Source organism: Musca autumnalis, unplaced genomic scaffold (genome assembly GCF_047663935.1).
Source record: "Musca autumnalis isolate F117 unplaced genomic scaffold, ASM4766393v1 scaffold_3, whole genome shotgun sequence".
Taxonomy (NCBI): Eukaryota; Metazoa; Arthropoda; class Insecta; order Diptera; family Muscidae; genus Musca; species Musca autumnalis.
Genome location: NW_027411866.1, coordinates 209,661,541 through 209,676,424, shown reverse-complemented (window position 1 = coordinate 209,676,424; position 14,884 = coordinate 209,661,541).

Sequence of the window (14,884 nt, the reverse complement as noted above, 5' to 3'; positions counted from 1 at the left end):
TTATTTAGAAACTCTTTGGCGTTAACATCAAATCAATGGAACAATAATCAGTACAATTTTTCAAACTCAGAACTTTATTTCAAATTTTAGAGCGATCTTCATAACAAATATTTTTCCATTTCGTATTTTTTGTACAAATAGCGTATTTCCAAATTATATAATCCCTGCTTTGTTCCTACACCCAACACCAAATTTAGTACCTTAACTATTTAAAATGGTTTTGGTACCAACATGTTACCCAATTTTTCGTACACATAGGTTAACGTTTCAAACATTACTTCCTTATATTCAACATATATCCTAACCCCAATTCACTTTTCCAGTTTTACCAGTTCCCCTGAAACTCACTTGAGGACTATTTAGTAGTTTTTGTATAAATAAGTACGAATTTTCAAAACCTCCTCCCTACCTCCACTCTAAACACCAATTGCTAATCTAATACCGAATTTCAAAATTCCAGTTCTACCCTTTACAAAATCACAAATTGTACAAAATTCTATACCATATAGCAAATACCAAAAGGTACCAAACTTTATACCATTTAGCACTTTTCGTACACGATTTTCCAAAATGTAATTTCATATCTCAGCTCTATCCGTCCACCTAAATCCAAATTATAGCCAATGTAGTTCCATTTAGCACTTTTCCATAAGTACGAATTTCCAAAACTACCTCAATCCTACACTCCAACAAAAATCTGTTCACGCAAATACAAATTATAGCGAATTTCGTACCATTTAGTACTACTTCGTGCACATTAGTACGATTTTCCAAAGCTACCACCATATTTCAATTCTATATTCCAACAGTAATCTTAATTCCAAATTTTAGGATTCCAGCTCTTCAAATCCAAATCATACTAAACTCACTACCATTTAGGACTTTTCGACCTTTGGTACATCTTTCTTACTATTCATTAGTGACCCCCATCCCAAATTTCAGGATTTCGGCCCTATTCGTTAACCCATATCCAAATTGTACTATATTTAGTACCATTTAGTATTTTTCGTATACTTTTAATTCGAATTTCCAAAAACCTTTCTTTTATACTCTCCATCAGTGACCTTCATTCCAAATTTCAGGATTCCAGCTCTATTCGTTCACCCAAACCCAAATTGTTCTAAATTTACTACCATTTATTGCTTTTCGTGCACTTATTGTTCGAATTCCAAAAACCTTTCATTTTTACTCTTCATCAGTGATCCTCATTCCAAATTTCAGGATTCCAGCTCTATCCGTTCACCCAAATCCAAATTGTACTAAATTTAGTACCATTTAGAACTTTTAGTGCACTTATAGTTCGAATTTCCAAAAACTTTTCTTTGTTACTCTCCACCAGTGACCATAATTTCAAATTTCAGGATTCTAGCTCCATCCGTTCACCCAAATCCAAATTGTACTAAATTTAGTACCATTTAGTACTTTTCGTACGCTTATAGTTCGAATTTACAAAAACCTTTCATTATTACAAATCAAAATTGTACTAAATTTAGTACCATTTAGTACTTTTCGTACCCTTGTAATTCGAATTTCCAAAAACCTTTCTGTCCATCAGTGACTTTCATTCTAAATTTCAGGATTCCAGCTTTATTCGTTCACCCAAACCCAAATTGTACTAAATTTAGTACCATTTACTACTTTTCGTATACTTATAGTTCGAATTCCAAAAACCTTTCATTTTTAATCTTCATCAGTGATCCTCATTCCAAATTTCAGGATTCCAGCTCTATCCGTACACCCAAATCAAAATTGTAGTAAATTTAGTACCATTTAGTACTTTTCGTACCCTTATAGTTCGAATTTACAAAAACCTTTCATTGTTACTCTTCATCAGTGACGCTCATTCCAAATGTTCAATCCGTTCACCCAAATCAAAATTGTACTAAATTTAGTACCATTTACTACTTTTCGTATACTTATAGTTCGAATTCCAAAAACCTTTCATTTTAAATGTTCATCAGTGATCCTCATTCCAAATTTCAGGATTCCAGCTCTATCCGTACACCCAAATCCGAATTGTACTAAATTTAGTACCATTTAGTACTTTTCGTACCCTTATAGTTCGAATTTACAAAAACCTTTCATTGTTACTCTTCATCAGTGACGCTCATTCCAAATGTCTGTATTCCAGCTCAATCCGTTCACCCAAATCAAAATTGTACTAAATTTAGTACCATTTACTACTTTTCGTATACTTGTAGTTCGAATTCCAAAAACCTTTCATTTTTAATCTTCATCAGTGATCCTCATTCCAAATTTCAGGATTCCAGCTCTATCCGTACACCCAAATCCGAATTGTACTAAATTTAGTACCATTTAGTACTTTTCGTACCCCTATAGTTCGAATTTACAAAAACCTTTCATTGTTACTCTTCATCAGTGACGCTCATTCCAAATGTCTGTATTCCAGCTCAATCCGTTCACCCAAATCAAAATTGTACTAAATTTAGTACCATTTAGTACTTTTCGTACCCTTGTAATTCGGATTTCCAAAAACCTTTCTCTCCATCAGTGACTTTCATTCCAAATTTCAGGATTCCAGCTTTATTCGTTCACCCAAACCCAAATTGTACTAAATTTAGTACCATTTACTACTTTTCGTATACTTATAGTTCGAATTCCAAAAACCTTTCATTTTTAATCTTCATCAGTGATCCTCATTCCAAATTTCAGGATTCCAGCTCTATCCGTACACCCAAATCCGAATTGTACTAAATTTAGTACCATTTAGTACTTTTCGTGCACTTATGGTTCGAATTTCTAAAAACCTTTCTTTGTTACTCTCCACCAGTGACCCTAATTTAAAATTTCAGGATTCAAGCTCTATCCGTTCACCCAAATCCAAATTGTACTAAATTTAGTATCATTTAGAACTTTTCGTGCACTTATAGTTCGAATTTCCAAAAACCTTTCTTTGTTACTCTCCAGCAGTGACCCTAATTTCAAATTTCAGGATTCTAGCTCCATTCGTTCACCCAAATCCAAATTGTACTAAATTTAGTACCATTTAGTACTATTCGTGCACTTATTGTTCGAATTTCCAAAAACCTTTCTTTGTTACTCTCCACAAGTTACCCTAATTTCAAATTTCAGGATTCCAGCTCCATCCGTTCACACAAATCCAAATTGTACTAAATTTAGTACTATTTAGTACTTTTCGTACCAATGTAGTTCGAATTTCCAAAAATCTTTCTTTGTTACTCTCCACAAGTTACCCTAATTTCAAATTTCAGGATTCCAGCTCCATCCGTTCACACAAATCAAAATTGAACTAAATTTAGTACCATTTAGTACTTTTCGTACCCTTGTAGTTCGAATTTCCAAAAACCCTTTGGAACATCTTTCTAGATCTCCATAAGTTACCCTCATTCCAAATTTCAGAATTCTAGCTCTTACCGTTTGCCTAATACAAAGTGTACCATATTTAGTACCTTTTAGTACTTTTCGTACACTTCTAGGTCGAATTTCCAAAAACCCAGCCTTATCTCACCCCTACACACCAACAGCAACCTACACCCAAAATTTCAACTTTCTAGCTTCAGCCGTTTCGTCTGGGCGTTGATGAATCAGTCAGTCAGTCAGTCACTCACCTCACTACTCTTTTATATATATAGAAGTAACATAGCGCAAAGTGTAACGGGTTTTATTTTTAAGTCGGATCGAACTATGCTGCTTAAAATTCAATGTAAACCAATTGATATAAACATAATCCAAGTATATGCACCTACTACGGACAAAAGTAATCATGAAATTGAATCTTTTTACGAGGAAATCGACGATTTACTAAGAATGACAAAAAGCCACGAAATTACAATAATTCAAGGCGACTTCAACGATAAAATAGGAGCAGAAAAGTGCCAAGGTATAACAGGAAAATACGGTCTTGGCGAAAGAAATGAAAGGGGTGATAGACTAATTCAGTTTTGTCAGGAACATAAAATGATGGTAACAAATACAATGTTCTGCATTCCGCCAAGAAGACTATACACGTGGAGATCACCACAAGATAGAAGGGACACTATTGTGAGAAACCAAATAGATTTTATATTAATTAATACCAGATACGGATCTTCGGTTATGAAATGTTCAACGTATCCAGGTGCTGATGTTCCTTCAGACCACAATCTTCTGATGATGAGGTTGCGCATAAAAATTGCCACGAGCAAAAAAAAGGAAGATTCGCTGTAAACTCGATGTGGCAAAGCTTGAAAATATCACATTCAAAGCAAATTTCCGAGATTACTGAAAACGTTGTCGACTTGTGGAACGCATAATACCCTTGGATACCACAAAATATCTAAACAGAAAGAGTGGATGACACGGGATATTCTCAACTTAATGGAAGAGAGACGAAAACATAAAAACATAAATTTTGAACGATATTGGGAACTAAATAGGGAAATCCAAACCGCTGTAAGAATAGCAAAAAACAACCATATAACTAAACAATGTCAGGAGATTGAAAGATTGAAAAGCCTTCACGACGATTTTAATCTCCATAGAAAGTTAAAAGAACTTGCTGGCGTATACCGCAAAACTCCCTCAAGAGTACTTTACAACAATAATAATGATCCTGTTTTTGACATAGAAGAAAAGAAAACTATCTGGAGAGATTATGTAAAACAAATTTTTACAGATACAGAACATAGAACAACATAGAACAACTTTTGAAGAACAGACGCAACATCCTCTTACAGGAACACCAATAAGTAGAAGAGAAGTTGAAACTGCTATAAACAGTCTGAGAGATAAGAAAGCTTGTGGGCCGGACGAGATTCCCTCGGAAATCCTAAAACTAATAGATGAAGAAAATATAGAACTTATAACAAAATTATTTAACCATGTATTTGATACAGGCCGATTCCCGCAAGATTGGCTAAAATCAACATTTATTACCATTCCGAAGAAATGCATGCAAAATATTGTAGCGAAGACAGACTTATTAGCCTTATGAGCCATGCTCTAAAAATATTTCTGCGTATTATCCACTCCAGAATATACTCAAAATGTGAAAAAGCCATGGAAGCATCCCAGTTTGGATTTAAGGAAGGTATGGGAACCCGAGAAGCACTTTTTTCAATACAAACATTGGTTCGGAAATGTAAAAACGCACAAAAATACCTATTTCTATTACGAAAAAGCTTTCGACACAGTGTTACACGATAAGTTGATTGACATCCTCATCTCCATTGGCCTAGATCAGAAAGAAGTACAATGTATTAAAAGTCTATATTGGAATCAAAATGCACAAATAGAAGTGAATGGGGAAATGACAAATAGTATTGATATATCTAAGGGAGTCAGACAAGGGTGCATATTATCACCTTTGCTATTCAATATCTATTCAGAAAAAAAATTTTCAAGAATCGATAAACAAAATTGCAATCGGCATTCCTTTAAATGGAACATTTCTGAACAATATACGATATGCTGATGATACAACCTTACTGTCGCATAGCATATCTGGACTCCAGAATCTTGTGAATAAGCTCACAACACACAGCGAGAAATATGGTTTGAAAATTAACTTCCGTAAAACAAAATTCATGGTTGTAAGCAAAAAGAATGACCACAATAATGCAACATTGAAAATTCACAACACCAATGTGGAGAGGGTTAAAATTTTCAAATATCTAGGAATTACAATAACTGAACGGTGGGACTGTTCAAAAGAAATACGATGCAGAATTGAACTGGCCAGAGAAGCATTTTCAAAATACAGGCGAGTATTTACGAGTCATGACATTAATCTTGAAACAAAGATTCGTTTTATCAAAACCTATGTCTGGTCAGTGCTATTGTACGCAATGGAAGCATGGACCATAAAAACTGCTGACATAAGAAGACTTGAAGCTGTTGAAATGTGGATTTATAGGAGAGTTTTGAAAATTCCTTGGACAGCCCATGTGACAAATGCCGATGTTTTAAGAAGGATGCACTGCGAAAGAGAACTTATCTCAGTTATAAAAAGACGAAAGACAGCGTATTTGGGGCATATAATGCGAAATCAAAAATATAAATTACTGCAAATTGTAAGCCGCACAAGGATAGAAGGAAGGCTTGCTAGAGGTAGAAAGGGGACAACATGGATCGATAACATCACAGAATGGACTGGCATCCGAGACATTACAACCCTATTGTTTAAGGCTAGAGATAGGCTAGAGATAGGTAGGCGTTTGCAGATATACTAAGCAATCTATAAATACAAATATTACAAATATTGTATCCATATATATTTATAAAAAAAATATTTGTATTGTATTGGTCGCTAACATTCGGAAACGAATTAGCAAATAAAGAAGAAGAGAATTTTAACTACATGGTTAATCGAACTGCCTGTAATTTGGCATTTCACAATACCAGTGCTCACTAAACTTCTACACCAAAATTGTCAACCTAGGTATAGGCCCCATATAATGGTACGTCCGATTTTCGGTATTTTGAAGATTTTAGCCACAATGTTTAACCAAACTAGCTGTAATTTGATATTTGAGCCATGTTTTGGTATAGGCCCCATACAGTACCTCCCGATTTTAAGTATTTTGAGAATTTTAGCCACATGTTTGGATCGGTCTATCTTTAATTTGGCATTTGAGATTACCAGTGGTCACTAAACTTCTCTACCATAAATTGTTAATCCATTTTTTAGTATGATACATCTCGATTTTCGATATCTTGAGGATATTAGCTACAATTTTTAGCCACATTAGCTGTAATTTGACATTTTAGGTTCTTGGTGGTCACATAACTTCTCCACCAAAAATTGTCTATATAAGTCCATGTTTTGGTAGAGGCTCCATATAACGATACCTCCCGATTTTCGCTATATATTGAGAATTCTAGCTTATTTTTTTTGACAGTATTACCTGTAATTTGACATTTGAGATCCCCTGCAGTCACGAAACTTTTCCAACAAAAATGTCAACATGGTTCCATGTTTTGTTATAGACCCCATATAGCGGTGCATCCCAATTTTAAATACTTTGAGAATTTTAGTTTAAATTTTTAACCAAACTATCTGCAATTTGACATTTAAGATTCCCAGCAGCCATAAAACTTCTCCACCAAAAATTTTCTATTTAGGTCTATAATTCGGTATAGGCCCCCATATAAAGGTACTGCCGATTTTCGGTATTTTTAGGGTTTTAGATACGTTTATTGAGTGCATAGGTCCATATTTAGGTATAGTCCCCATATACCGGTACTTCCCGCTTTTCGGTATTTTGTGGATTTCATCAACATTTCTTTGACCAAACTTCTTGTTATTTCGCATTTGAGGCTAACAGTGGGCACAAAAATTCTCCATCAAAAACAGTAAACGTAGGCCAATGTTGTGATATAACTCACATATAGCGGTACCTTCCGATTTTCGATATCTCGAAGATTTTGCCTACATTTTTTTGACCGAACTTTTTGTTATTTCGCATTTGAGGCTCACAGTGGTCACAAATTTTAGGTCCATGTTCTGGTATAGCCACCATATAACGGTGGTTTCTTGCAGTCACGAAACTTCTCCACAAAAAATTGTCAACCGTGGTCCATCTTCTGATATTCTCCTGTTATAACGGTACCTTCCGATTTTCGGTATTAAGAGGGTTTAAGCAAAATTTGTATACCCTACACCTATGTCTTTGTGCATTTGTATGTAACATACAAAAGGAAACGAAATAGAGCAATAGCAATAATCACTTTCTGAGTCGATTTATGCATGTCCGTCCCTCTGTCCATGTATTTTTGTTCGCAATGTACAGCTCGCATTTTTTGTCCGATTCAGCTGAAAATTGGGAAATATATATTTTTTTGACATAGGAAGAACGCTATTACTTTTGGTGGAACTCGGTTCAGATTTGGATATAGCTCTCATATATATTTTCGGCCGATTTGACGTATTTGTTGCACATAACACCCTATATATGTTTGATTTCGATGAAATATGGAATGTGTGACTGAACTCGGTCTAGAAATAAGTGTGCCGAAATCGGTACAGATTTGGATATAGCTTCCATATATTTTCGGCCGATTTAACGTATTTGCTGCACCAAACACGCTATATAGGTCCGATTTTGATTTGAAATTTGGAATGTGTGACTGAACTCGAAATCGGCTCAGATTTGGATATAGCTTCCATATATATTTTCGCCCGATTCCAGGAATTTGCTGCACCAAACACGCTATATATGTTTGATTTCGATGAAATTTGGAATGTGTGACTGAACTCGGTGTAGAATAAGTGTGCCAAATTACATCGAAATCGGTTCAGATTTGGATATAGCTCTCATATATATTTTCGTCCGATTTGACATATTTGCTGCACCAAACACGCTAAATACGTCCGATTTTAATGAAATTCGGAATGTGTGACTGAACTCGAAATCGGTTCAGATTTGGATATACATAGATCCCGTATATATTTTGGTTGCCCGGACATAACTCACAAAATGATTTTGGGCGTTATGTCCTCTGCGCTTTGCGGACATAACTCCCAAAATTCGTTGGGAGTTAGGTTCGCGGACATAACTCCCAAGGTTTTTTTATTAATTTCAAAATTATTTCTTTGGTTAATTTTGAAATTTGTAGTTAACAACTTTTATAAATTTTAGAGTAGAAGTTAAAATGTAAGCGGAGTTATACATTCGAGAAGGCCTAAGTGCCAACCAATGCCGAAGTATCCACAAAACCCTTCTGATGTCATAATATTATTTAAAAACGTAATTATGCCAGAAATTACGTAAGTATCTGTTCGGAGAAGTTTTACCATACTACGGTATTTCTTAAATTGTGAAAATATTTGTTAAGAAAATCGGTCGATTTTTTTTCAAAAATGTGGTTTTATTTGAATATTTTTACAAAACTTTTTATCTTCTTAAATTGTTAAAATATTTTTGTAAACAATCGCGCGATTTTTTTTTAATATTTTCGCCTGCGGCTCTTTTCAAATATTCAAATATTTTTACTTTGAAGCATTGTGGCGTTTTTTTATTGGGATAGCGTTTGCAATTTTGTTTTTTCAAAATAGTCTGGCTTAATCCCATTGTTGTTGTTTTAATATTTTAAAACAACTATTTTATTAGTGGAAAAGATTTGGCATTGTTCGCCAAGGGGTAAGGCAGGGAATACTATAGTTTCGATCCACGCCACTGGATCTCATCAGTTCCCTTGTTTCTTGTTTGTGGATATTCTCCACCGAAGTTATTTTTCAATAACTTCTTCAACAAGAAACTTTTTATACCCAAACATCAATCGTCAGCTCGAAGTATAAAGGTAAGCGAAGAAAAAAGTTCAATGAGAAGTTTTTCCTTGGCAACCTCATACAACTCCGACGAAAGTGTCTGCGAAAACAATTCAAACAAGAAACAAGGGAACTGATGAGATCCAGTGGCGTGGATCGAAACTATAGTATTCCCTGCCTTACCCCTTGGCGAACAATGCCAAATCTTTTCCACTAATAAAATAGTTGTTTTAAAATATTAAAACAACAACAATGGGATTAAGCCAGACTATTTTGAAAAAACAAAATTGCAAACGCTATCCCAATAAAAAAACGCCACAATGCTTCAAATTGAAGACACTGGCACGACGTGTGTTGTTTTTGCTGTAAAGCAGACCAACCAAATTTTGGTGTGTGCATTCGTCTAAATTCGACGACACATACAAGTGGAAGAGGTTTGAATTGTTTTCGCAGACACTTTCGTCGGAGTTGTATGAGGTTGCCAAGGAAAAACTTCTCATTGAACTTTTTTCTTCGCTTACCTTTATACTTCGAGCTGACGATTGATGTTTGGGTATAAAAAGTTTCTTGTTGAAGAAGTTATTGAAAAATAACTTCGGTGGAGAATATCCACAAACAAGAAACAAGGGAACTGATGAGATCCAGTGGCGTGGATCGAAACTATAGTATTCCCTGCCTTACCCCTTGGCGAACAATGCCAAATCTTTTCCACTAATAAAATAGTTGTTTTAAAATATTAAAACAACAACAATGGGATTAAGCCAGACTATTTTGAAAAAACAAAATATTTTTACAAAAACTTTTATCTTCTTAAATTGTCATAATTTTTTGTAAAAAATCGCACAATTTTTTCAAAAATATTTTGGGTTGCGGCGCTTTTCGTTTTTCACTAAGTATTTGAATATTTTTACAAAAACATTTTATCTTCTTAAACTATGAAAATATTTTTGTACAAAATCGGGGGTTTTTTTTCAAAAATATTTTCGATAGAGGCGCTTTTCGTTTTGCAGAAAGTATTTGAATATTTTTGCAAACATTTTTTATCTTTTTAAATTGTGAAAATATTTTTGTAAAAAAATAGCGAAAATATTTGAATATTTTTACAAAAACTTGTTATCTCCTTAAATTGTGAAAATATTTCTGTAAAAAATCGCGCAATTTTTTCAAAAATATTTTCGGCAGCGGCGCTTTTCCTTTTTCAGAAAGTATTTGAATATTTTTACAAAAACATTTTATCTTCTTAAACTATGAAAATATTTTCGTAAAAAACGGCGCGATTTTTTTAAAAAAATATTTTCGCCTGTGGCGCTTTTCGGTTTTCTGAAAATCTTTAAATATTTTTACAAGAACGTTTTATAATGTCAAATTGTGAAAATATTTTTGTAAAAAATCGAGCGATTTTTTCAAAAATATTTTGGTAAAAAAATCTTGCGATTTTTGTTTTAAAACATATTTTCGCATGGGTTGCTTTTCGTTTTTCAGAAAGTATTTTCGAATTTTAACAAAAACTTTTTATTTTCCTGCAGGTAGAATTTAGCGTTAAAATTTTTAAATGAATTATAAATTACATTATGAAACGAAAAATATATATGAACTTAAAGTTAATTTTTAATTATACCCTACACCACTATTTGGAAAGGGTATTATAAGTTTGTTTTGGTAAAAATTCATGTAACACCGCGAAATATTCGTCGGAGACCCCCAATGTGGTATACCAATCTTCATATCTCGACGAGTTAAAGTGATTTTGAGATGTGTGTCCGTCCGTCCCTCTGTCCTTCCGTCTGTACAGGCTGAAATTATAGACCGATCGTCGGGTTCAGACCAGAATAGACCCCTATTTTTGCTGGAGATGATCGTGAAATATTTAGCAGGTGAAATGGACCAAACACATAATTTTTATCCAATTTTGTAGCGGCTCTGTAGGTCGCAATAATAGTCCGATCAACTAGATATAGCTTGCAATTTGAGATGCCTATCAGATATTATTTAGAGGGTTAAATGGACCAGAACTATTATGTGAAAATTGTGAAAAATTTTAATATACAGCTTATATCTGCCCCACCCTAGATCCTTCAAAAAAGTTTTGAAAAATTATATTGTTATACAAAAGTTGAAAAAAAAGTGCAGATGTTTTGATGTACAATTTTTTATTTTATAACGGCAAATGCGTGACTAATATCTTTCAATTAAGCTTTATTTTTTTAAAAGTGGTTAACCTAACCATTTGTTAACCACTTTTAAAAATATATAGCTTATGGTTATATAGTTATAGTATATAGTTATGGCGATTGAAGTGTAAAAAACTTAGAATATACCAAACAGTATCATTTATTTTTTATTTTATAATATTTAATTTATTATTTGCAAGTAAGCTTCCGAAAATTGGAAAAAACCAATGAATTCGGTTGAAAAATAGATGAGATATGTAATTTTTATACACACCACCATAGCATGGAGGGTATATAAAGTTGGATTTTCCGTTTGTGACGCATTGAAGTAAGAAATTGCGACACTAAAAAGTATATATATTTTTGATAAGAATAAAATTCTGAGTCGATATAGTCATGTCAGTCAGTCTGTAGACTTTAAAATCGGTCCAAATTATTATATCGGTCCCAACATAGTTTAACTTTGGAGAGGGCCATACGATCCTCCTATTAATTATTTGTGATGTCAAAATGTGTTAAATAGATATTTTTGTTTAATCATTGAAAACGGTTTTATTTAAGAAAGCATAGATGAAATTCTTTGGAAGTGGACCGATATGGCTTATCTTAAACTTAAACTAAATTTGGATAAAATATTACGAAGGCCAAATTTTGGACCGAATCGGTTGATCCGTTCCAGATTTATTGTGCGTCCAGAAAGCCAGACGAAGGAGATAACTAAAACGACTCCAAATTGTCTGAAACAGATTTCGTCCAAACATAATTGAGGCGCTCAGCGCCAAAACGGTCTAACCCACATGTCCACAAAAATCAAACAGACTAATTATGTCGATAAGACACATTTTGGTCGTATAAAAGTGTATATAACCTCGTTAGCCTAAACACTGAGGGCATAAAATTGCCATACCAAAACGTGGACCTATGTTCGCAATTTTGAGGGGGATATTGTATTTTCGGTGGATATATTTTTTGACAACCTTGAACTTAGAAAACCAAATTTCAGCCAATTTAAACTAAACCTAAACCCTAAATTCAAAATGAAAGCAAATATATTTGTAGATAAAATCTTGAAAATAACTGAAATCGGGCGGTACTGTTATATGGGGGATATACCTATGTCCATAATTTTTGGTGCAGATTTGATCACCCTAAATGCCAAATAATAGCTAATTCCGTATTTCCAAAACTTCAGTGCACTATCTCAATTTTTGTGGATGATCAATTTTACCATAGTAAAATGAAAATTGGTGTTCGAAATTGGCGCGAACACTATATGTGTAGAAGTAAAAAAATTGACTTTTATTGATTTATTTTATCATTCCACGGTGCTCTTGAATCAAATTTAAATGGAAGGTGCTTACACCTGGGAAGTTTTTGCGGATTCTGAAACTACAATGTTCATAGATGAGAAAAATCAAAAAAATCGCCGAAGCGCTTTTTAAATAAATCGGGTTTTTTACGATTTTGCTTCGAAACCGCAAGTCCCATTGAAATGGGACTAAAAAAATTTTGTAGTTATCAAAAATCCCTACAAGATTGATTGTTAATAATATCTTCGTGGTTTTTGCCGTTATTGAGATATAGAAGTTAAAATTAGGACAATGGATTGACTTTATCGCCTCCTTATAAAACAATGGCATAACTACAATTTCCCAACTTAAACTTACATATCTCAAAAACGGTACAACCTAGGAAAAAAATTACGAAAGCCAATCTTGTAGGGAGCTTTTATAGCAACAACTTATTCTTTAGTCCCATTTCAAAAGGATTTGCAGTTTTCTAGATAAATCCTGAAGACCTACGAAAAAAAATTTGAACGTCTGATCTGAACCTTTATACCTCAAAAATGGTAAAACCTAGGGAAATATCAATTAGCCAATCTCGTACAGAATTTTCACTGCTAAAACATTTGCTTTAGTCCCATTTCGATAGGACCTGCAGATTCCAAGGAAAGTAGTGAAAACCTAAAAAACCCTTAAAAATGTCAACTTTAATCCCGATTTATTTAAAAAGCGTGATTTTTTTAGTTTTGTTTTTGATTTTTCTCATCTATGAACATTGTAGTTTCAGAATCCGCAAAAACTTCCCAGGTGTAAGCACCTTCCATTTAAATTTGATTTCAAGAGCACCGTGATTTTTGAACGAAAAAATGATTAAAGAGTGGTATTGAGTCTTCTTTGGGTCTACAAAACTGTTCCCCGGAAATGTGTCAGCACTGGTCCACGTTTTTATTACCCACCATAGAACGGTACCGCCAGATTTTCGGGGGTTTTCAGGGTTTTAGCTGCATTATCCTATACAAATGGTTGTAATTTAATACATATTTAGTCTTCTTTGGGGCTACTAAACGTCCCTTCAGAAATTTGTCAGCACTGGTGCATGTTTTTTTATATAGCCTATAGCGATTTTAGGAGTTTTCAGGATTTTAGCCGTACTCTCCTACAGAAATGGATGATATGTATTTAGTATTTGGTCTTCTATGGGGCTATAATAACTTTTCCCCATATTTGTCAGTACATTTCCACGTTGTGATATAGCCACTGACCCTTATGATATGTACCAGTGTTCGAAATTTCGATCAGTCAATTTTGCACATATGTAAAGTCGTGATTCAGCATCCAAATCATCTTCTTTATATTTTGTGAAACGGTTCCATATATTGGCAATAATTCACCTTGATTACTTTTTAAATTTAATTTTTTTTAATTTTTTAAATTAATTTAAATTGTATCAAAAATGTAGGTTTCAAGGGAAGAATTTTTTTATTTGCTGACAGATGAATACATACTAAAACTTGTTAAAAATTTTTTTACTGTTCAAAAAATCGAACACCAAGTACGAAATGAGTTAAACAGATAAACAGAGACATACATACATATATTAACATTATCTAGGTATGCTTTATGTATCTGTTAAGAAATTACTATGCTCGAACCACAAGAGAATGTGCGTCATTATGTGTATATTTAGCTTGTTTCGGAATATATTCTTTAAAATGGTGTAAACGATAAATCTCTATGGGAGCAATCGATTTGGTCCAAAATTTGCACATCGTATTATTTCATCCAGTCACGTATCAAGTCGGATATAGTCCATATCAATCCCGTTCTTCGGGTACCTCCTATTCAATTTATAGAGAAAATGTAAATATTCTCTATAAATTGGGTGCATTTTAAGGGTTCATAGTGATCAAAATACTTTTCCGCCAATAGTTGTGGACATAGGTCCACGTTTTGGTATAGCCCCTAAACAACAATACCCCCCAATTTCAAGTATTGTACAAAATATTAGCTGACCAGATAAGGTTAGGTAGTAGGTAATTGGTTTACGAAGTGGTTAAACAAATTCGCCTAAAATTGTGGGCAATGGTATTTTCGTAACGGAAAGAAAACTATCTATTCCATATTAGTTTAGAATACTTCATGGTGGACGCCTTTTACTTGTTTTTCATTAGGTAAGTACCTAAATAAAGGTTTTAAAATTT